At 45.2% G+C, this 24,912-nt stretch overlaps 1 protein-coding gene across 1 annotated transcript in view; it reads right to left on the reverse strand.

Moving 5' to 3' along the window:
• Positions 1-24,912, reverse strand: part of SKI (SKI proto-oncogene) — a 121,240-nt gene that overhangs the window by 34,446 nt on the left and 61,882 nt on the right.

A 24,912-nucleotide genomic window follows, 5' to 3' on the forward strand; every position in this document is an offset into this window, starting at 1 on the left:
AACGCAGCCGCTTCAGCTTCGGGATGACTTGCCCAAGTGCAGCAGAGCCCCATGAATGCCAGGATGGTGGCCCCTCTGGACCTGCCATGTGAGCAGAAGAAGCTCCGTCCTTCTGCCTTGGTCTGGGACAGACCAGCTTCTCCCCCCACCAAGGGAGGCCTGGTCCTACAACTCCCACATCTTCCTTCACACTGAGAAGAAGCATTCCCGCCCTGGGAGGTAGGGCCACACTGGTACTATTATTCTCATTTTTTTAGACAAAGAAACCAAGGCCTGGAAAGGTGAAGGAGCTTGGGAAGGTCACAAAGCCAGGACACTCAGGCCCAGGCCCAGAACCCAGCTCACGGACTCCAGACACAGCTCTTCTCACTAAGTCATCCTGCCTCTCTCAAGTGAAATGGGCCTGGGGCTGGGGATGCAGCCTTCCCCCCATGAATGTCCAAAAAGCTCTGTCTGTTCTTTCTACCATTAAGAAACATTTCTGACAGGTGTTAGAACTAGAGAAACTGCTTTGCTCTTTTTTGTCCTTTCTATCAATGTTCTTCAGATTATAATTCTATTGTGCTTAAAATAGCCTAATCTAGATAAGTGGTACAGAAGCAATACGGGGGATTGGGAGGGGGAGCTGAGAACACCAATGAATAAAATATAACAATTTAGAAGATTCGTTTTTAGTGTAATTTTCCTGGGTCAGAGTATCTGTGACTTCCACCGTGCTGATGAAAATAGCCCGATGCTTCCAAAGAAATTGAGTCATCTAATTATCGCCACCTCATTTTCCCCAAGAACAGCCGATATTGGCCACAGCAGCACAGCCTGCCTTCTTCCCCCTTCTTGAAGGCATTTCACACTGACTGAGCTTCCCTAACTTTCCTGGCCAGGAGGGGAGGACTAGAGTTGATTGACCTTTCCCAAAAATGATGGCTAAAACCTTTAGCGGAACCACCTGCCGTCCACTAGGGACAAAAACATCCAGCCCTTTCCCTGAGTGCAAGCTTCTTCTACCTCATCCCCTTCTGGTTCTACGATTGTTTCACCCCCCGAGTCAAACTCCAGGCAAGTGTGTGTGTCCCTGTCCAGCAAGCTGATCCCAGAGGTTGATCCCCTGACCAACATCAGGTTCCCAATATTAGAACCAAGCTCTGTACCCACAGTGCCCAATTATGACCCACTGTCTCATCCGGGACCCTTTTCCTAACATCCTAGTCAATCCAGAGCCTGAAAGGCAATGGCCCCAGCAGGGGCTCAGGAAAGGAGCCCTTTCTTTCTGCTTCCCTTTCTGCTCAATCCAATGGAAAAGAAAGAGTGACTTTGGGTTACAAAAGATGGCCAAGTTTTAAGCAAGCAGACAAGTACATTGGGGTAGAAAGGCCAGTGCCACTTATGAATGGCCTTCCAGAAGAAAGGAACAAGGGAGGAGAGCCAGGGGCACATCTAGCTACCACCCCTCCAAGGCACAGAGGGAGACCATAAAGAGGGCAATGAGCAGAGGGTGGGCAAATTCTCTTGCCTTTGCTGAAATGTGTGTACAGACACACAGAAGATGAGGACTGTCTCATTCCCAAGAAAGCCCTTCTCCAGAGCAGGATGCTCAGGCCAAAGGCGTCCACGGCCACGCTGGGCTCCTGGAATTGATACGCCCCAGCTGATGAAATTCTCAGCTTAAGGATCTCCCTCCTTCCATGTATCCCATTCTCTCCCTGTTCCTCGACCAACCAGCTCCTGAGCCTTTGGATTTTCCCTCAACCACCTCTCTGCCATCTGCCTCTTTCTCCCTCTTCACACTCCAAAGACCTTTAGGTCCTCCTCACTTCTTACCTAGAACACCATGAGAAGAGCTTCATCTACTTTGTGTCTTTCTCCTTCCCACTCTGTTCTACCTGAGCAGTTTCTGTGGCTCCCTATGGCTTCTGGGATAGAACAAAGTCTCTCTTTAATAGCTAAAGGTCTTCATGGTCTCATTCCAATCCAGCTTTCTCTCCAAGCTATTTGCTGTTTATTCCCAGTACCCAGCATTCCATCTTCTTTTTCTCTCTGTGTCACCTCATTCAAAAGACCTTTCCTCATTTCCTCCCTGTTGCTGGTAACTCCAGAAATTACTTCGTATTCATTATTTATAGATTCGGTATATATTTGTGAACTGCGTTCCTTCCGGGAGGAGATTGTCTCACTTTTGTATTGGCAACTGCAGCCCCTAGCACACAGTAGGTACTTAATGTCCACCAAGTGATAAAATTGGGTTTTAATAATAAAATAGGCTATTAATCTTCACTGGCCCATCTATTCTTAATGACGTCCCAATGGAATTCCCCAATCTCCCTGGGAATTCAAGCTGCAAGACAGATGAATAGATCTATTCCGACAATCGAGTCCATCTCTTAAATGATTATTTTTAACTTAAATTTTATCATCTTTTATTTTTATATCACCTTCATTTTTCAATAAAGAAATGATTCCCAAAGAGTCATCCCTTGGAATAAAAAGAAAGAAAAAATAGCTTAATAAAACTAACCGATTTATTGACCAAGTTTGATATTATATGTGGCATACCATTTTCACAGTCCCCTTCAAGGAAAAGAAGCAGAGCTCTTTTTGGGGGGAGGGGGAGAAGGGGAGGAATAGTCATTATCCATTTTATTGCTTTCTTTCTCAGTTCTATTGTTGCAGTAGATGCATATACTGTTTTTCTGGTTCTGTCTCATTTTGCAACAGTTCATAGAGGGTCTTCCCATATTTCTCTTCGGTCATCATATTCTTTTTTTTTTTTTTTTTTTTTTGGTTAACAATGCAACAATATTCTACTCCATTCTTGCATCACACTGTTTACCCATTCCCCAGTTCACAGGCATCAAGCTTGTTTCCATTTCTTCAGTCCCGCAGAAGGCTTGGGATAAATATTTTGGTGTGGATGGATTCTTTCTCCTCTATCATGGATCTTCTAGATACCTACCAATGGCATCTTGGGCAAAAAGAGCACGGGCACTTCAGTAACTTTTGCATAATTCTAAACTGCTTTCTAGAATGACAGGACCAGTTCATAGCTTTCCCAGTAATGTGTGCCAGTCTTTCTACCACCCCTCTAACATTTCCCCGTGCCCATCTTCTGCCCTCTCTGTCAGTCTTTTGGGCTGTGAGATGAAACCTTAAGAGTGTCCTAGATTCTCACCTTTCTTTGATAGTCAGTGACTTCTTCAGAGAACTCTCTGTTCATCTTCTTTGATCACTCACCATCTGGAGAATGTCTTTTGATCTTATGCACTTGAATTGGTTCCCTATAATTCTTGCATATCAGAACCAGATCAGAACTATATAAACACAAGACTTTCTTCCACAAATAAACTACTTCCTTCGTTGCCTCAATATATTTCTGTTAAACCTTTTTAATTTCATGCAATTGAAAATCTTTGCTTTTTTTGAAATCTCATCTTCAGTCAGGAATTCTCTCCCAGTTGTAGCTATGATCAAGTCAAAAAGCACGTATGAAACACCTAATATGTACAAAACAATATGCTGAGAGCTGGGTCTCTTCTCTTTTTTAAAACAGTGCAGCTAGCAGATAGTACAAAACAATGAGTTCTAAATTAATAAAACAACGAGCTCTCCAATGCTTAAATTCTTTAATTCAAAAACTGTCAGAAAGGACCTTTTTTTTTTTATTTGCCACAATGTATCATCTGACATAAAAAGAACATTATTTTTCGTCAGCTCTAAGGTAGTCCCAACAATTTTCCCCTCCTCTCCACTACTTAAAGGCCTGCTCTAAGGGCCAGCAGCCAGCAGTCACACCAAAGGGAGGGATAGCTCCAGCTGAATCACAAAGGTCTCTCTAGCAGGGCAACTAAGAGGAAGGGAGGACCTTGGTTACTAGAGTCTAAAATTATGAAAAATGTTGAGAGTCCCAAATGCCCAATTTTGAGTGAGATGGAACAATTCTTTCCCTCTGAAGTCACTCATAGGTAAGCCTTACGCTCCTCGAGAACATTTGAAAATTGCTTCATTGCGGCCGATTTCTTCTTACGCCCATAGTTTTGTTTTGTTTTTAAAATCTATCTCCACATCCTTACCCCACCCCCACTTAGTAACTTGAGAAAAAATGAATGATGGTTTCCCAGAGCTGCTCCTGGCGGCTCCCGCTCCCCATCAGACATTCCAGGGCTGGGACCCACTGCCAGCAGAGGGGGAGGGGGTGCAGAGGAGGCTTCACTTAATGGCCTTCTGGCATAGGGCCGGCCTCACAAAGGATCAATAGAAGACGGACAAACTTTCCCATCCAGAATTAAAGGAAATGTTGCAGAAAAGAGAAAAACTCAGAACGCCACACAGGATATGTTGTGGTTACTGTCGTTGGAAGGTTTATTTACTAAGAATCTGAGTTAATTAAAAGAGAATGTTTTATAAGAACATCAGGAAAGTGTGGCTATGTTTATTGCTTCTTGGCTCATAACCGGTTCCTTGGCTTGTTACGTTTTTGCTATTAGAGGCTGAACAAAATGGTTGCAGTTTTACCCTCCCTTAGCTTTTATATGATGATATATATCGGGGGTTAGTCTCTTCAATGAGATCAATCCTTCAAGATTCCATAAAATGGTCCTTAGACACGGAAAGCAGACTTCTGGGAAGAAATGGAAAGTGGAAGGAAGGGAACCAGACCGAGGAGGGACGAGAATGACAAAGATGACCGAGTGCTGCGACCCACAGGATTAGAACAAAAGTGAAGTTTTATACACACACACACACACACATATATATATATATAATTTTTTTTAAGGACAAGTATCTGCTAATCTGTGAAAACGGATTTTATGTAATTCTCTTTACTGCCCAAATAACCTAGTATTAGATGGATGGACTGGGAACCTGACCTGGCCTATTACATAAGGTTATCCCCACCCCACCCCACCCCTGCCGCCAACAGGAAAAAGAACTAGGTAATTGATTTTTAACAACGGAATTTTCAACCAGATGGCCAGAAAATGACATCACCAACACTGCAGAGCCGTCCAGGGGTTGGGAGGCTCTACTCCTGCTCTCCCCCCCCTCTCCCAAACCCCACACCCCATGTCGTAAAGCACACATCTTCTTAAACTATCTGGGGAAATGATGCTTTCTGATTTATAGGAACATACCTAGTATGGCTAGATTTGTTCCAAGCTGACGCCAGCCCCAGAATGCAAGGCAAGGGTGGATTTTCTTCTGCTCCTGTTGGAAATAGCCAAAGAGCCTTCTTCTTCCTCTCCTCTCCCATTAATGGGAGTCCGGAGAAGAGAGCACTCCCCCAAGTTTTCCATGTCTTCCTCCTGGCCACCTTAGGTAATTTTAAATCTGGCACTTCATCTAATAAAATTCTAGTCCCTACTTGAGGAAAGGCATATGGCGAGGCAAAAGAATCTAAGCAATTTTCTGTCAACAATGCCAGGCTACAGAGAACGACTGGCTTGTAAACCGGCAAAGATTTATAAGGGGTCAGGGGAAGGAATGTTGGTTCCATTATTTCTCTACCTGGATGCTGCCCAGAGGGGACAGTTTGAATATTTTGTGGAATGATAAATACTTTGGGCCTCACCAAACCTTTGCTTAATGTGCCTGCTGAAGGTCTTCACCTGCAGGCTAGAGTACCGCACTAGCCACCGACCACTAACAAGGCTGAGCAATCTCATTTTAAAATCCCAGAGCAGTCTAGTGAAGGATTCAGAGCACTGGGGTCCAGTCTAATCAGAGCTTTGGGGTCTTTAGTATTCTCTCAATAATCCACAGCAGCAGCTTCTTTCTTTCCAGTCAAAGAAGAAGACTGAAATCCGCATTTTAATGTATACTTCCTCCCGATTTTCTGTGTTTTATATTGTGGAGACCTCAAGAATATCACTAAGTAAGGAGAAATCCTCTTTTTCTTGAAGCTGGCCCTCAAAGTAATGAGCAAGTATGGAGCAGAGAAATTCTATCATTAAAACCCTCCTGCCATATAAAAACACACCCTTCTACGGACACTTGGGAAAATGATTCCCGGCTGACCTCCAACTGTCTCAAATGTCCACAGCTCCAAACTTTTTCACTAGAGTTTTCAAAGAATCCCTAACACAAAAACTCTATTTATACTTTCCATTAATTTGAAAATGAAAAACTCAAATCCTGATGATTTCTTCCCAAAACTGTGATTTCCAAGTGAGCGAAAAGGACTGAAATGGAAAGTGTGAGGCTGTCCACCTACCTCAGAGCAAAGCAATAGCCTATATCAACAAGGACAGTGGGTTCCAAGTCTGGTTCATATCATCACCTCCTTCACAGGAGCTTGAGTTCTCATTGGATAAAATGATAGTTAGAGCAACACTCTCTAGTTACAAAGATTCCTTAGGCTACATTCTAGGATTTAGGTGGCAAAAATGGCAAGCTGCTGTATCCAAGTGGAATAAATTCCCACTCAAAAAGCGTCCACTCTTTTGACATCATGGGGCCATAGGACCCTAAGATGGCCATCCTCAGGATCAGGCCCAGGGCCGTGAGCCCCAACACGTGCAGGAAGCAGATTCCTGGATACTACAGAAAGGAGGAAGACAGGGACCAAGTGGAGTTACAGAACACATTCAGATGGGGGTGAAACAAAGGGCTGAGGGGCTCAGAGAATGAAAACTCTATTTCTTTAAATTCCCTACCATTTATAAGAATGAGTTGTGTCTGGAAGGCTGGCAATCTCATGCCTGCCAAGTTTCCATGCAAAATAAAACCTTTTATTTGTTCAACTTTCTCTCTCTCTATACAAAAGCTTCATGGTTTACAATGCCATGTGATGAATTATGCATTATAGCTCAATTATGATGAAATATGCTGAAGAGGGATTAGAACTTGGGAGAAGAGAAAAAGGAAAGAAGAATCTACTTGAAAAGTTCTGATTAAGTTAAGAGAATGGCAAGAATGGCTCAGTCAATGGGAATAAATAGGCCTAAGGCTAGAATGAGGTTGAGGATGACTGGTGTCTATTGAAACATTGAAGAAAATAAGCCATGTATTAACAGAAGGACAGAGGCCAAATCTGGCCAATCAAGAAAACCACTCATACGGAGGAGCGGGAGAGGGAGGGGGAGGCAAGAGAAGCCTTCAAAAGCAGGTAATAAAGAGGTGGGAGGTGGACTCAGAGACTTATGGGAAAGATAAACCAGCTTCTTTCACCTCTGAGGCCTTCCCCCTTGGTCTCTATTCCACAATCTTTACAGCCCACCATCTCTGAATCTGGGAAACTCAAAACAGCTGTATTTTTGTTATTTTGGAACAGAGGGATGGAGAAGAGAAGGTGGTCTGCAGGGGAGAGGAGTGTCTAAGTCTCAGAGGGATGTGGCTCACAGTAGTACTTGGGGAGGACACAAATGGACTAGTTAAATCATCTCAATGAAAACCACGCTTATGAAAAGGCCGCCTTCCTCTTCCCCCATGTCCCAGTCTCTGCTCCTAACCCACCACACTCAAGTTACACGTCTGCACTTTTACCCAGCAACAGTGTTGGGGCATTTCTTTGTCATGAAAAGCGGGTTCCAGTCTCCAACCAAGACCTGAAAGCTCAACAAATGTCATTTGGGGTTCTAAACATCAGGCCCAAGAGTAGCTCTCAACGTCCGTTTCCACAGGGTCAATGGCAACCCTGGCGCCAAAGGCCCGGGATCAGCACCAGGAAAGGAAAGACCTTGTTCTTTGGAAAGGCCCTTTCAATGAACCTTAGCTCAAAAAGACAAAGAATGAAATAATTCAAGTTATCATCAGGCCTCTAAAAGAACAGTTCTCACTAGAAGGAAGTACTGCCAAGAATGTTGTGGGTTTTTAATATGATAATAAAATTGAATTTAACAGTTTCAAAAGTTCATTTCCTAACGAGATTGCCCCCAAATTCAGGCTAACTTTGCTGAAACACAATAATCATGTCACATTGATACAAATACCCAAAGTGACTAACCGGGAACATGGACTTTTTGCTGTGTGAGAAAAGACAGGTGTTGGGGAGCCGGGGGAGAGAAGAGAAGGAAGGCGATAGCAGCGACTCGCTTAACAGAGGAATCTTCCTTCTCTGAAGACCTCAAAGATTCTGAGGAAAAGGACCCCAGAATGCTACTGTGGGAAGGAGGGGGCATTTGGCAGCCGTCCGCTCCAGCAGCATTTCTGAGAATATCTCCTTGCCCACCTCCCACAGCATAACTGGCCGGGGACACAGGCTTCATGATTCCTTGGCTCCCTGTACCTTCCCTCCCCACCTTGGAGGAGAATACAGAGGACCACCTAATGTGGCCAGCACTGACAGGGGGAAGCCCTGTCTCGAGTGGTTCATTCTGCCATTAATGAGTTCTGCAAACTTGGACAAACCACTGCCCTGGGAAGTGGAGAAATGGTCTGGGGGCAGGTCACTAGATAATTAATTCAATGAATATTAGCCACCTTTTATGACAGGACATACTCGGTAAGGGCCCTCACCCTCTCCTGCCAGACGCCCCACTCGGGCCAGGTCTGAAACGGGGGGATGTGACCATATTTAGTACCACTGGGGATGGTACTACTGGTACCATGGTAAACTGGAAGAATCCAGGATATCGTCCGTTCAAGCTCCTCCGGGATTTTACGGATGAGAGGGTCGCTGATGCCGACCCACCGTAATGACAAGGTCCTGGGGGGTTCTTCCCCACATGGGTTCTCCCACCTGGATACCACTTTTAGAAGGATCTCTGATGACATCAAGAGGTAACAGGACGAAAGCATCACAGATTCAGGAAGCATTTAGGCCAACTGAAAAGAAGGCCAGGGATTCCTCAGGGCTGGACCCCAGGCAGAAGGGGCTGTGATCTCAACAGGGCAATGGCAAAGGTGGCGGTTCCAGGTGCCCAAAGCAGGGGCCACCCATGGGGCAGGATTACTCAGCCAGAATCAGGGCAGAGTGTGGGGCTTTCCCTTGTCACACCTGATCTCCTCCTGTTCTTCTCTGGTGCCTCCTGAGGTCAGAGGAGAAAAGTCAGAGTTTCCTGCCCTTTGGGCTCACAGCAAGTAAAAGAAGTCAGGGATTGTGAGGAATCTCCTGGAAGAGATGAGACTTTATATGAAGTTCAAAGGGCCTGGGTGAGCAAAGTTTAGGCAAAGTGAGCCTCGCAGGGGCCACCACAGTTCATTTGATAAAGCTCTGGGGGTGTTAATAGATCACAAATTCTGTGAACCAACATAAGCCATCAGCCCCCCCCCCCAAACTCATGTGATCTGAGGCTGGTTCAGAATGTGGGGAACAAGGCAATACAGCCTTTTCGACCCCAGTGAGCACAGGTTAGAGGGATTGTGGGCTTTGGTGCCAGGAGCCCCGTTTTTAGAAAGGAGTCTGGGGAAGGCTCTGAGATGGGGGAACCAGGATGGGTTTATGGAGAAGAGAAGGCTTGGGGTTCTTCACGTCCACCACGGGTCAGTGAGAGGGGCAGGGGGAGCAGAACTGCCCAGGAGCCTGTCTCACAATCATGGAGATTCAAAACCAGAGTGGGCTATATTGGGAGGAAAGAGATTCCCCTTTGCTGGGGTTTTGTTCCAGCAAAGGCTGGACAATGACCACTGATTGTTTAGGATAACGAGGGGATTCTTACACCACGTACAAGGCCCTTTGCTACTGCTTCAATTCTGAAGGCTGATTGGCAATAGAGACTCAATTGGGAGAACTAAATTTGGGTTTTCTCACAAATATATTTTAAACACATGTTTTTTTGTTTTTTTTACACCAGCTTTGAAAAAAGCTCTAGGCCTCAGGATGTCCAAGTAATGACTCACATTTATAGAGTGCTTTGAGCTTTACAAAGAACTTTTTTTCTTAACAACTCTATAAAATAGGCAGGGCAAGTATGATTATCCATATTTAAAGAGGGAACAGACTTGAAGGTAAAGTACCATGGGCTGCTCCTTCCGGCTCGGACGGCCCCTGACACTGCCCTGTTTGGGGACCTCGGCAAGAGCCCACCCTCGGCATTTGGTCAAATGCAGAATTTTGGCATCTCGAAGCTTCAGGGAGACTAAACGACCATCTAAAAGCCCAGTGCCCGGCGCCCGGGGTTCATATGGCACACAGAACATGAAACCACCAAGGAACAATCAGGCGTCTATAACTTATTGCTTATGGACAAAAGAAAATATAACTCACAGATTCCTTTCCGAGTTATTGGCCTAATCCATTGGATTTCTGCTAGAAAAAGATGACTCACAGGGCCAGCTATCCAGCCAAAGACAGTAGGGAGTAGTGATTTTTTAGGAAGTACCAAAGAAATAAGTGATGGCAGGAAGGGGAGCAAGGGAAGAACCTTCTGTAACACGATGGGCCCAGTGTTTGCCTTCCTAAATAATCTGCTATTGTAGGAATGGATCTAGTCCATGAAGGAGATGCGAGCCCAGACCTATAGACCAAATAATGAAAATCCGCAACCCAAACATCCAGCATGACTAGACTAAACTGTTGATCATTTTATCAAGAGGAAATAGCTAATGGACTTGTAAAAAGAAAAAAAAACCACCCAACAACATTAAAGGGGAGTATTTAGGTAAAAAAAAAACCATGTGAAAATTCAGAAATAATCCAATGAGACAGATGGACTTTTAGCATTCATTGTAAATGTATTTTATTACGGTAAATTAGAACCATGTCAGTTACTGCTTTCATAACTTTTTTCGAGAACCAAAGTAGTTTTGTACTTAATAGATATAATGTGATATTGGAAAACACCAGTCGTTTCTGGATTTCATGTAAATTCTCATCATAAAGATGAAAAATCCTCCAGTCTGTTTGTTCTGTTTACCCCGGAGAGGACCAAAAGCAGCAAAGTTCCAGGGAGCCATATTTTGCATGGTGTCCCCAATAGAATCCACCAATAGAAGATGTCATTTTAATCTTAAATCAGAGGGAAGGAGGAACACAAGTTTCAAAAGGCATTAAAAGGAGTTCAGATTTTTTTAAGCTTTCTGAAAAGCCCAGGCTCACAAGAAGAGAGGGGGTAAATATTCTAGTGTCTTGAGGCAAAAATCAACACCAGCTCAAATCTGAAAACAGTCATATTATTTCGGACCTCAAGAAATTAGGATGCTGGTTTGTCACTGACAAGCTCTTCAGAGGAATCAGAAGGACCTCATTTGAAATCCAGCCACAGACACATACCAGCTGTGTGATCCAGACAAGTCCCTTTCTTTACTTCTGTTTTCTCACCTGTGAAATGGGAATAATAACAGCACCTACCTCCTACGATTGTTATGAGGCTCAAGTGAGATTTATAATATTTGTAAAGCATTTAGTTAGACACTGCCTGGCACAGACTAGGCGTTTTAGAAATATTTGCTCCACCCCTTTTTCAATGGCAACCTCATTTCTGGAGCCCCATTTTGTTTTCTTTAGGAAAGTTTAATGATAATTATGTTTATTTTGGACAATTCAGGCAAGTATTCTCATCGACCAGTGATCTCATCAATTGTAAGTCCTCTCCAGCAGTCTTCTACATTGCATCATTCTAGCCTAAGAAGGGGCTGCTTTATTTTCTCCTAGCATCATCTAGCTGTCCACCTAACTGACAACTCTAGCTCTTGACAGGTTTTTTTGCTTACCTCCATCTCCATCACTCCAAGTGATAGTCATTTTTAATTCTTTGGAGTTTGTACCTTTCCTTCCCATTTTTGAATCTATACGTGTACAACTTATCTCCTATAATGGTCTCCCTTATCTCTATAGCTCCACCACCCCACCAATGTACTACACATAGTGGGCCACTCTATACCTATTAAATTTGTTACTACTTAAATAACTTAAAGGAGGAAATCCTGTGACAAATTGTGTGTTCTTATGAAATAACCCTTGAAGAAGAAGGTCTTGGACTTATTTTTTCCAGGCTTTATTGTCTTTTGTTTAAAATTAAATTGGCAAATGCAAGGCAAACTCTGAAACCAATTAAAACCATAGAGTTGTGCATGATACAAGATTCACTGCCTTTCACAAGGGCATTAAGTCCTCTTTTAATATGGACAAAACCCCCCACATTTTTATTTTAAATTCGAGGATTCAACTAAACAAAAATTCATCACCTACTACAAGCCAAACTACAGAGACTGCCCTCAAGGAACATATATTCTACTGCATTGATACAACAGTTTAAAGATAAATAGGATCCCAGGTAATGGGAAAAAGGACAGAACATCCAAAATGGTGCCTGAGGTTTCAGGAAAAGCTACTTAAGAAGCCAACATAAGAATTCAGCCTTGAAGGAAAGGATAGCTGTCAAGAACCAAAAGAAGGAAGAGCTTGTGAAAACATACAAGAGTGGGGTATGGAATATCAAGTTCAGGGAACAGAGAGACAGAACCTCAGATTGAAAGTTGCATCGGAAGCCATGGAGTCCAACTCCCTCTTGCTTTAGAATATCCCCAGTGAAAATTCAGGATGACTTTTCTGGAGGAGTAGGAGTGGCCCAATATACAGTCCCTACTAATCCACTTAGCCGCTGATTAACTGCAGGGCTGTCTTCCAGGCAGCCCATTCCACCACTTGGGGACACCATGCAAAATATGGCTCCTGGAACTTTGCTGCTTTTGGTCCTCTCTGGGGTAAACAGAACAAACAGACTGGAGGATTTTTCATTTTGGCCTGATTCTTCAGGGAAAAAAAAATTTATTCTGGCTAATTATGTGCAAGATGGACTAGAAAGAAAACTAGAAGCAGGAAGACCAACAGAACGCTGATACAACTGTCTAGGCAAGAGGAGTAGTGATTGAAATGGGCCAAATGTAAGAAATGGGAAAGACCAACAAAATACACATTCTATTCACATTCAGGTTCTAGAAAAGACAACCATTTTAGCTGGAATATAGGGGCCATCCGGGCGGGAATCTGTTATTCCCCTGGAAAGACAGGATAGGTTTATACTTTATCCCAAAGGCAATGGGATGCCACTGAAGTTACTTGAACAAAAGCGTGATGTGGTCAAATGTCTGCTTTGGGAATATCCATGTGGTAGCTGTGTGTAGGATGGGGAGATTCAAGACCAAGTAGGCCTAATTCAGGCCAGAGATGAGGGCCTGGCCTACGTAGTTATGGGAAGTGAGAGATGTGAAGCAGGGAGAATCGACAACTGATTGGAGATGGGGAATGAGGAAGAGAGAAGCTGTCTGGGTGAGTGCAACAAGGACGATGCTCCAGGCAGAAGGGAATACAGCAAGGGAAGTGAAACTCCAGGAAAAGACAGGGAGTTCTCTTTTAGAACGTCAGTATCTAGTGTCAACTGCCGGCAATTAAGGTCTTTATGGCCAAAGTACAACTAATCATCTCCCCCCACAACCACAATCCTCCTGAAACATCCTTCTTGTTACACAGACAAGCAACCAAGAATGCCCTCCATCCTTCCCGCTCCCTCTCCACCTACATCCAACCTGTGGAAACAACCCCTCTCTTAGATATTCCTCTTCCTCCCTCCCTCCCTTCTTTTCTCCTTCCCTCCTTTCCTTCCTCGCTCTCTCTTCCTTCCTCTCTCTTCCTTCCTCTCTCTCCCTCCCACACCCCTCCCTTTCTTTCTTGTTTTGTATTAATTATCTTCATTTGTCCTTTTCCAAATCATCTGCTACACAACTATCAAAAAAGTCGTCCAAGAAGACAAGTCTAACTATGTCATTTCACTTCTCAAAGATAAGAAGTAGCACAAACTGGACTGTATGGATTTAGATTCATGTCCAATACCATATAATTTAGTGAATCCCACGGCTGCATAATAGATTTTTTTTAAAGTTAATGATTCATATAATTGAAGGTATATATTATATATTAAACAAATTAACTATTAAAAGATAGAAGAAAATGGAATTTCTCCATTGTGGAAGGGGTGTAACTTTATCGATCAAATAAATCCTTCTATTAAAGACAAGACAGATGTGCCCAACTGCTTTGAAATAAAACATTATAGATGGGGGGAAAGCAATATTCTAAAAGGGACAATTGAACAAAATAATTATGGCAAATGAGATAAAAGCATGACTCACAAACATACACGGGATGGTTAAGAATATATTTTGGATACCCAATGGGCAAATACTAAAAGGATATGAACGGATAATTTTCCAAAAAGGAAACACAAGTGATCTCTTGAAGAAGGCTTGACCTCATCCAATAATCAAAGCAGTATTAATTGAAACGGCTCTGAGGTACACTGTACCCAATAAATTGGCAGGAAAAAAAATCATTAAAAGAAATTAAACTCAATCCTGACTGGATCAGAGAAAAAACCAAGCAGAGCCTAACATTGCTGTAGGAATTGTGTGATAACAAAAGCCTACATTTACATAGCACTTGATAAAGCACTTTCCACTGTTATTGTTTTGCTCCACACGTTTGCTTGGCACGTAGTAGGTGCTTAAAAATTGTTTATCGACGGACTGGTCCTCACCACAACCCTATGAAGTACGTACTGTCATTATCATCCTTTTATAGACAGTTGAAGAATGGGAGACGTTAAGTGACCTGCACATCTAGTTGTCTGTCTGTCACGCCATTTGAACCCAGACCTTTCTATACAACATGCTACTCAGTTGCCTCCACATAGAATACTTGTAGTTTTAAAAAAATCTCTTTGCAGAGAAATCTGACTGTACATAGTAAAAATTCCACAAATAATTATGTCAGCACTGAATGCAGATCACAACATGGTATTTTCACTCTTTTTGTTATTGTTTGCTTGCTTTTTTTTTCTTTCTCATTTTTTTTCTTTTTGATCTGATTTTTCTTCTGCAGCATGGTATTTGTGGAAATATGTGTAGAAGAACTGCACATGCTTAACATATATTGGATCATTTGTCCTCTAGGGGAGGGGGTGGGGAGAAAGTAGGGAAAAAATTAGAACACAAAGTTTTGTAAGGATGAATGTTGAAAATTATGCATGTATATATTTTGAAAATAAAAAATCTTTGATTTAAAAAATTGTCTTTTGACCCAATTTCATAATTATAAATATATCCTAAATTTTAAAAAAGATTTGTTCAAATATTTTCACAGCAACATCATTTGTAATTGCAAAAAAACCCCAAAAAAACAGTAAGCAACTTAAACATCCAACACACTGATGTTGTGACATAATTTTATAAAATAATAAAATACAATGAAGACTAGCAACAGGAGACTGAAAATACCTTTTTAGAATAATTTCTGCTAACTTCTGCTATACACATGACTATTCTTCCAGTCATCCAGGTCTGCAAACTTGAAGAGCAAGCTAACTCCCATAGAGTCCACACCTAATCCCCCTAAAAAAGTCCCAAATCACTACCAGGATATCTCTGAATGGCTCTTCTTCCCCAATCCCTATCCTTTTGCCCCCCAACAGTTCCATCTCTGTGGGGAACATCACCTCCTTTCTAGTGTCTTAGACTCCCAGCTTCAATGATGCTTCCTCCTTTCTCCTTTCTCCATCCCTCCCTCTTCTGACCCCTGCCACTAGTCAGGCCTGAATTTAGCCTCCTGCAAAAGGCTCTGAACTGCTCTCCATCTCTATATTCCAAGAGCTCTCCTCTCCAGCAAAATCAATCTTTCCAGCGCACAGATGTGACCACGTCACTTCCCCACTCAAAAAGCTCCACGGTCCCATGGTGCTGCTAAGATGCAATACAAACTCTTCAGCCTGATGTTGAAAGTCCTCCGAACTTCCTCCATCGACTCTCCTATTCTCATTTCATGTAACCCCTACTTAATGCCTTCTTATCAGTTATCCCTCATATGACCTGGTCTCCTTGCCTCTGCACAAGAGCTCTCCTTTATCTGGAACACATTCTTCCCTCCCCTCTCCTCTGCCTTGACACATCCTGAACTCTTTTTAAAGAGCAGCTCAGGTGAGATCTACATGAAGTCTTCTCATGTCTTACACCCCTGCTGCTCCCCATTTACTCTCTTAAAACTACTTTATCACAGAGAGAACAGTATTGAGTGGGATCCCTGCTATCTCCTCCCCAATGGACTATAAGCTCCTTGAAGGCACAAAATATAATTGGTTTTATTCTTGTATTTCCAGTGTTTTGCACATACCAGACACTTTATATTTGTTTTTGAAGTGGAACAAAATAAACACAAGTAAAACCATCTCAGAGGACAAAGAGTTCATCCCAACAGATGTGGTCAAAAATACAAACTGTTCTCAAAAGAAATGCAAAGCATCAACAACCATATGAAGAACTGTTCCAGATCCCTAATGATAAGAGAAATGTAAATCAAAACAACTTTGAGGAAAAAAAGATGGCAAAAATGACAAAAAGTCAATGTTGGGAGGGTCTATGAGAAGTCAGGTGTACCATCACACTGTTGGGGAAGCTGCAAACTGATCCACCCAGCCGAGAAAGCAGCTTGGAATTAAGGGGCAGAACCAAAAAGGGCAGAATCCTATCCCTGAGCACTGCTGGTAGGTGCCCCGAGGGGGTCAAAGGCAACCTTAAAAAACTGTCCACAGCTTCCCTTTTGTGTGTTAATGATAAACTGGAGAATAGCAGATATTCCACAGGCTGAGGAGCAAAGGCTAAATGAACATGAGTCCAGGAATCTAAGTTCACCGTCACCCGCAATAATGACTGTCAAGATGAGAAGACAGGAAGACTTCCTACGAGCTTACCAGAGGAGAGGGAAGGGGGAGGAGTTCTGATAGAACTTAACATTAAATAGACAATAATGGGTTTTCCAAAACCTGCCCTTGATTCCTGCTCACCCTTGCATTTGAAGCCACCCTTAGCACAGCTCCAGCCTACCACATCCTCTCTGTCCCATCCCGTGGCTCTAGCCAAGCCACCAAATGGTCATTCCTCAAATGTTCCTCCTCCAGAACGGGCCAGGTCTTCCCCTCACTTTGGGAATGGGCTCTCACCCACAGAACCTCAATTTCCTTCAAGGTTCAACTCAGGTGCCGCCCCCTACCAAGCAAGCTTTTCCTCACCTGCCCCCTCCCCTATTTATCTCAAGCGCTGTCCCTTGTGCAATTACCTCACTATTCACTCACCTGTGCACAGGTATCCCCCGAACAGGTGCACAGTCCTTGAGAGGAAGGATTTCTATCTCTGTGAGCCTTTAGGAGAAGGCTCTGTGAATGCCCTCTAACACTCAGTGGATCTGTGACTTCAGCTGCCACATTCTGTCCGAGGCTGCTGATCCAAACCTACTCATCCATGACTGAGTCTGTATGACTCTCCATGATGTCATCCCATCAACTTACCACAGAGAGCCCACCCAAAATACCAGCGGGCTTCCTTGCTTTCCCTTAGCACAAGATGTCCATTGGTCATATCTCTTGCCTTTGCCATGTGTGAGTGATGAGTCTTTCAAAGAATATTTCTGTGTCAAGTAATAAAAGTTTGTCTAACTTGCTTAGATGTGGGTGGAAGAAGAAAAAGATGGATCTGAAAACCCATCTGAAAGAGATGGATTACAAATACGGGTAACAAATTTTCCTTATGACATTTTGTTTAAAATTATCAGTCATGAACATTTAGGAATGATTTTAGTTCAACTACAAAGATTTGCATACTTGTCATTTTCTGTCTCTAAGTCTCATGGGCAGTTACAATCTTACTGAATACCACTCAAATGAAGCCATCCCCTCAGAATAATACTGTTGCCTGTAGGATTTTGTACCCCGTCCAGGAAATATGCTAGTCATTTGAGTCACCTCAGTCTTAAGGGGAATAAAGATCTGAGATATATATAAACATAGAACCCTTACTCATATGTGGGGTGGATCTAATGAAATCAGGGCCAGAATTCTGATTTTTGTTGTCCATCAATTTTTTTCCCTTCAGGTTTAAATAATAAAGAGAGTGGGGAGAGGTTGTTTTTTTAAAAGGGATTTTAAAAAATCATTTTTCTATTTCTGATGTGAGCCAGACAACCATGTAACACAACTCTTCACTTTTTACCATCTTACTTGTTTGACATTTAGTTTAGGAAAGACCATCACTGTGGGAGAAGGCAACAAAGTGAATGAATGAATAAATCTATTATTTTATTTTCTGAGGGCAGAGAGAGGAATCAACTTTCTTAGAATGCTTTTCCTCTTCTCCCTTTGATGGCAACAATCTATCTGTATGAGTCCAAGAGACTTTCTGAGCACCATCACAAGTTGGAAAAACTTACTGCAAACTATCACAATAAAGAAAACTTGAAAAATAGAAGTCATGTCCACAATTCAAAAAAAATCTAAGGTTCATGGGTTCTGTCAATAAAAAGTTATTTAAAAAAAAATCTAAGGTTCGTTTTGAAACAAAGAATAACAAAGACAGCTTTCCACATTCACTTCTCTGACCTTTGAGTGAAAATATCTTTATCTAGTCCAGAGACACAACATCTGGGAGGGGGGGGAGACAGTTATACATGTATATATATATATATATATTTTTTTTTTTTTTACATATTTCCTTGTGATTCATATGTTGGGAGAGAAAAATCAGAACAAAAAAGAAAAACCATGAGAGAAAAAAATAGAAGGAAAAAACTGAATCTAGCAGATATAACCTCTTTAGAAAAGATTTACTACAACCTCAAGAAGAAAAAAAAGGAAGAGGTTTAATTTACCAAAATAAGACAAACAATTCTTGCCTTTAACTCCAACTAAGCATCAGTCCAACTTTCTGGCTAATCAAGGTATCAGTTTTGTAGGTGAAAAAAAAAATGAGTTTAGAGGAGTTAAATGACTGTAAATGAAATACTGGATACCACTTTACATTCAAAACTAGCGTTAAAATAGAAAATGCTAAACACCATTTTTTAGTCTTTAACCTAAATTGTTAGGTTTCTTTCTTTCTTCCAAGCCCCTTTGCCAAATTCAGGGGGGAAAAAAAACAAAGTGGCAGCACAGATAGAACAGTGAGTTCTAAACAAACTAGCATTAAAATCAAATCTCTGCAGTTCTTCCATTAGCCAAGGTGTGCACAGACAGAATCCGGGAAGCCAAGTCCACAGAGACGGCCTGGGCCCACTGGTTAACAATTCGGCGTGAGATAGCCCACAGGAAGGATTTTACTTCTGCAATAACTCTTAGCTCCCTCTATGCTACAAATGCAATACAGATCAAGGAGAGTGAATGGCTCTGAAAAACAAACACTAATGATACAATTCTTCCTTTTTGTGAAGAGGAACAGGGAAAGGGAAGGAAACCGATGTGGCCACACAGGGAACTCATGTGTATAAAGATAGACAGATACACATACATACAGGATCCATGACTTATGGACTGTGTTCAAAAGGATGACCCAGTTCCTCTGTTTCTTAGAATAAAGTCTAGAAATCTAATTTAGGAACACATTGTGAAATATATGAAAACATATAAAAAACAACCAAATCCTAAAGTAAAAAACTTAGATTAGGGCCAGTTTATCAAAGTCTCTCTCTTTCTCTTTTTTTTTTTTAATAAGAAGTAGAACAAATAAAAATAAAACTCCAAACCAGCATTGTTTCATAGACAATCTGATACCCGATAGCCCAGATCCTAAGGCATTTCAAAGAGGTAGAGGGTGGAGGGATAGGGGGGTTAGACCAGTTCCCTACCCTAAACTTTAAAAAACACCCTACAAAAGCCCCGGTGAGCCAGACACATGAAAAGGCCTTAGAGATGTTTTAGAAGGCCCGATCCCAGTCCCGGCGGGACGTCCCAACCCGCCTCCAAGCAAAGGCAGAGACACTTCCCTCGGTTCTGGGCACGAAACGGTGCAGCCCCCACCCCCGGGCCAGCGCCACAAGGCGAAGGCATCCCCCCTACGTCTGGAAAGGAGAGCAGGATCAGACTTCATCTTTCTCCCCAGCTCTCCTTCCCACCCCCCTTGTCCTGGCAGTCCCAGTTGTTGTTTTTTCTCCATAGAAACCGACATAACACGAAGCTCCAGCCAAACTCCAGCTCAACAAACAGAGCCCGGCCCAAGTGGACAGGAGAAGGAAACATTCCAAGGGAATCCAGCCCCCCGGGGCCGGAGGGACCACAGAGTCAGGCGCTCACACGCAGATCTCGGCTTGGGAAGTCGGGCTGGAAACAACATGGCGGGCGGGCGGCCTCGCCGGGGCCCAGCTGCCTGACGGATCCCTGCGATCCGGCCTCCTCGGAGTAACCGGCCTGCAGGTCCCGGTCCGCACAGACTCCCAGAAGGAGAGGGTCTCAGGGTGCACCAAGGCCTCTGGGGAGCATAGGCCCCCCCAGGCCCTTGTATTCCCCGGGTTCTCATCAGAAAAATGAGGAAACTAACATTGTCTTTTCAAGACTCGTGCTCTGAGCCAGCATGGGGACGGCTGGTTTTTGGCCTCCAAGTTTATGAGGATTCCCAAGTTTTCAGAAGTAACGGTACCTAAACCATCCCTCTCCACACCGTGCTCGGGGTCTGGATATTTGTAAAGGGTCTTGCTCACCTCCTGCCAAGCACAGAGCGGGGGGCAGAGCCACGTCGCCAGCAGCCTCCCAAAGCCAAGCCGGGAAGAATGGACGCAGGCCTGGCACGCTCTGGACCCCCATCCTTGGCTAGAGAAGTGGGGCCGGAGGCGCTTCAGCACTGGGGGTCCTTCCTGGGGATGGAGGGCAAGGCCTCTGCCAGGGCCGGGCCCCGGCTCTGACATCTCTGAGTGACCACTCACCGCCACCAGGGTCTCGTGCCAGTCTGGGACTCTGACACAACCTCCAAGGGCCGCAAGGGCATCAGCAGCGACCGCCCCCAACCCCCAGGACCTAGTCTGGGGATCTTTAGGCTCAAATTCCCATATAATCCTAGACAAAGCAACCAACGCCCTTTTCGGTAGGGATTTCCCTTCTAACACAGGTACATCCCACCCCCTTCTGTTAGTGTTTGAGGCTGGGCTACAGGCTCGGCAGACAGTGCTATCAGGGACATCTTTTGGGTTTATTTTGGTTTTTGTCTGAGGCGCAGGGGGCTAGAGGGGGAGACCGTCTGAGGGAGGAAGGGGGATGGGGGGCACAGAGGGGGAGGAGGGGACCCCAGAGACGCAGAGAGCCGTTTACTCCCTGTAGTTGGCTAGGTGGTTGTGAGATAGGAAGAGTTTTCAGAAGGTGACATACAGATAATCAGCAACCATATTAAAAGGGAAATTAAACCAATGCTAAGGTTTTCCCTCTCAAGCCTCAGATTGGCAAAAATGACACCAGCTGGAAATAATATTAGGGGGACTACAGGGAGGCAGGAGGACTAATACATGTCTGGTGGAACTGTAGGTGGGGGCCATCTATTCTCAAAGCAACATAGGGCCATTTTCATGAAGTGATTAAGGGGTTCGTTACCCTCTAACCCAACGGTACAACCGCCGGCCCCTAATAAAAGGGCAAAGATGAAGCCAAAGGGGCCACATGCGCCCAAATAGCTAAAATATCTTTGTGGGGGAGAGGCAGCAAGAAGCGGAAAACAAGGTGAGTCAGTTGGGGAACAAGTGAGCAAACGGAGCCATACTCCCTTAACCGTGCTCTAAAAAACAGACTTTAGATGAACTTGGAAGCCTGGATAAACAGAGACGCAGAACCAAGAAAAACAGTCCTGAGCACATCGGCCTCGGCTACGTGGAGGGACCACCTTTCATGGGAGAGCTCTCGCGGCTGCCCCCTCGGAGGCAGGTGGTGGGCTGCAGGGGTGGAGTGGGAGATACCCCATCAAGCACCACCTGGGTGTGTCCCGGCCTCTTGTTCTGCTTACACCTGGTTACAAGAAGGTCCTTGGGGGTCGGGAGAGAGAGAGAGTCCAGGGTGTGAGACAGTCCTGGAATCGATTCAACTTTTTTTTTTTTTTTTTTTTAAAGAAAATGTTTATTCTACGTCTAATTGAGGTAAAGTGGAAAGATAAGTAGATTTAGAGACGAGAAGCTGAGTTTAAATCCCAGGTCTGCCCTCAGTTTCCTCTGTCTACAATTCAGGGAGATCCAATTAAAAGTGCCCTCTCTCTATTCGAACCCGTCATTTCCATTTCGGAGATAGCATCTAAAGCCTGGAGAGAGCTGGTCGGCGACGAGAAATGCAGGACAGACCTGGCTGTTTCTTACTTTAATAAGCACTTCTCTTGGATGGAGAACCAATTTTCTACAAGTACAGTGAATGTAATTCTTTAGTTCCTGGAGAGCCCCACCCATTGAGCACTAAATGAGTTTATGCCGAAAGGTTTATTCAGATGGCTAATGCCAAGTCCACTGCCAGTCATAATGATCTCGTTATTAATATCTTTCTCAAAGCTGTCCATGTTTAACATATATGGGATTATTGGCTGTCTAGGGGAAGGAGGGAGGGAAGGGAAGGAGAAAAAAATTGGAACACGAATTTTGCAAAGGGGGATGTTGGAATAGTTTGAAAATCAAAAGCTATTTGTAAAAAATCTTTTTCAAGTGGCTCAGACATTTCCTAGCCGTGTGATCCTGGGCAAGTCATTTCACCTCTGCTGATCTTAGTTTCCTGAACTACAAAATGAGGATAAAAACAGGACCCACCATCCAAAGTTATGATGAGAATGAAATAAAATAAGATCTGTAAAGCTCTTAGCACAATGACGGGCACACAGTAGGTGCCGGATAAACATCTCACCTCAAGTGAAACAATTACTAGTCATTCCTCCAGAAATGGGATGTTACCCAACCTTGGCCTTTGTCCCAGCGCTCACACGCTCACACACACACACACACACACACACACACTCTCTCTCTGTGCGTCTCTGTGTCTGTCTGTCTGTCTGTCTGTCTCTCTCTGTCTCTCCCTCCCTTTCTCTCTCTCTCTGTATCTCCCTCTTTCTTTCACTTTCCTTCCCTCTCTCTCCCCCTCCCTCCTTTCCAGGCCATTCCCTGCCTTAGATTAAAGGTCTCCTCCATAAACGTTTGGCCCGTTCGTTTATGCTGAAAGGCTTATTCCGAAGCTGGGGGCCAGGTCCCCTGCCAGATAAAATGACCTTGTGATTAATCATCGTTTGTGATTGGCCAGAGCACCAAGCCCAGGGAGGGCGGCCTAGAGCCCGGGGGAGACCCCTCACAGCCCCCTCCGAGGGGCCTGAGCCCGGTGCTCCTCTCCGTGCTCCTCCCCGTGCTCCAGCAGCCCGCTGCCCCGGGTGCCCGGAGCCTTCCCCGCCCGGAGCACTGGCCCAGGCCGGAGCGAGGAGAAAGGGCCCTTCTGTCTCCCTGCAGAGCTAAGATGTACCAGTCTGACTTGGCAGCCAAACAACTTTCCACTGGCTCGCGGCTCTCCCCTCCCCCCTCTCCCATCCGAATGCAGCTGGAGATGCTGTTAAAGAAAGAAGGAGGCATTTCCTGTGGGGTTTTTTTCCCTTAAACAAATTTTTCCTACATTCTTGGCAAGCAGGGGAAAGGAGAGAGCAAGGGATGGAGAGGGGGCGGGGAGGAGGCCTGGCATTCCCCCAAGTGAACTGTGCAGTCCTGCGCGGGAGGAGGAGGAGGAGAAGCCATTAACCCATGTGCGGGCGGCCGCGGCTGCCAGCCCCGGCCTGGCCAACCCGCCCAAGGCGCCCGGAGGGGGCCGGGCCTGCAGCGCCTTCCCCAGACCCGAGCTGCCAAATGGCGCACGATCCCTATCGAACCCGGATGCGCCTCTTCTGAGAGGAGGCCCAGCCTGGCCCATCCCCCCGGCCCCCCGCTGGCCTCCCTCCGGCCGAGCCGTGCTGGGAATGCAGAGCGGCAGCCCCCAAGCTCTCCGCCGGAGACAAGGGGCAGAGGCTCAGAGCTCCGACCAAATCCACGGGACCCACTGGGCCTGCGAGAGGCACAGAGCAGACGGGCCTTGTTTTGTTTGTGCCCAAGGCTGCCTGGGCCCACAGAGTGGGGACCCACTTCCCGGAGGGGCTCGGAGAGGTCCAGAGGAAGGGGCGCAGGGGGACGGGCAGGGTCAGCTTTCAGGAAGTCCCGCTGCCTTCCTGGGCCCTGAGGGGCCGGGGATGGAGGAGGCCCGCTCTTCTGGGCCTTCACCCTCCAACACCAGCCTCCAGCCTCCCCAGGGCCCTGGGGAAAGGCCAGTAAGAGGGAGTCGGAAGGAACCCAGTGAAGGCGGCGACTAGAACAGGAGCGCGCACTTTTCCTGCAGACGCAAGGTCACCGTGGAAAGCAGCACAGGCCGCCTCCTCAATGCCCGTTTTCACAAAAGAATTCAAACACAATTTACTTTTCTGATACTTTCTGCCCCTGAAAAGCTTTCCCGGGCCTAAAAAGGAAGCCCCACTCTGCTTTAAGTATCAGTGGGAGGCACTCTCTCTCCCGGGGCGCAGCTGGTTATCTTGGGGAGCCCACGGGAGAAGCGCCCCGGCTCGGTCCAGGTGGGCCCGGATGGGCCAGACTCAGTGCAGCCGGAGAGGGGCCACAGCGAGGGAGGTCCCTGTCTAACTAAACCAACAGGTCCTGCACTGGAAGCCTCCGCTCAGCCTGAGGAGATCTTTGGCAAGATGGCGGCCGCAGTCTGACTCCCCAACGGGCAAGGCCGGGGCCAGGCCGATTCACCCCGAACACCCAAACCTCGGGATTCGCTGCCTAAGCTTTAGCCCAACGGAAAAGCACCGAGGCCCACAAAAAGCACGGGCTGAACGTGTCGGCCCACGAAGCCACCCGCTCCGTGCCCGCTGCCAACAGCCGGCGGGAAGGCGCTGGGCCTGGGGGTACAGCACCGGACGCTGCTGGGGATTTTAGGGTCTGCCCCCTTCCTGGGCTCTAAAGACTATCAAGGAAGTTTACCCTTTCCAGGCAAACTAGATTACTTGGGGGTGGGGGGCAGGAGGCCTCAACTCGGCTTATCTGTCTCCCACCTCTTGGCTCTTGCCAGCTGTGTCATTTGCTTAGAAAGCATTCCCTTTTCACCTCCTCCTTCAGAATCTGGAATTTCTTTCAAAATGCATTCAGATGCAATCTCCTCCAGAAAGCCCCTCTGGAATGCTCTTCCCCTTCCTCCAATGATCCTGCATGGA

The sequence above is a fragment of the Sarcophilus harrisii genome, chromosome 3 (genome assembly GCF_902635505.1).
Source record: "Sarcophilus harrisii chromosome 3, mSarHar1.11, whole genome shotgun sequence".
Taxonomy (NCBI): domain Eukaryota; kingdom Metazoa; phylum Chordata; class Mammalia; order Dasyuromorphia; family Dasyuridae; genus Sarcophilus; species Sarcophilus harrisii.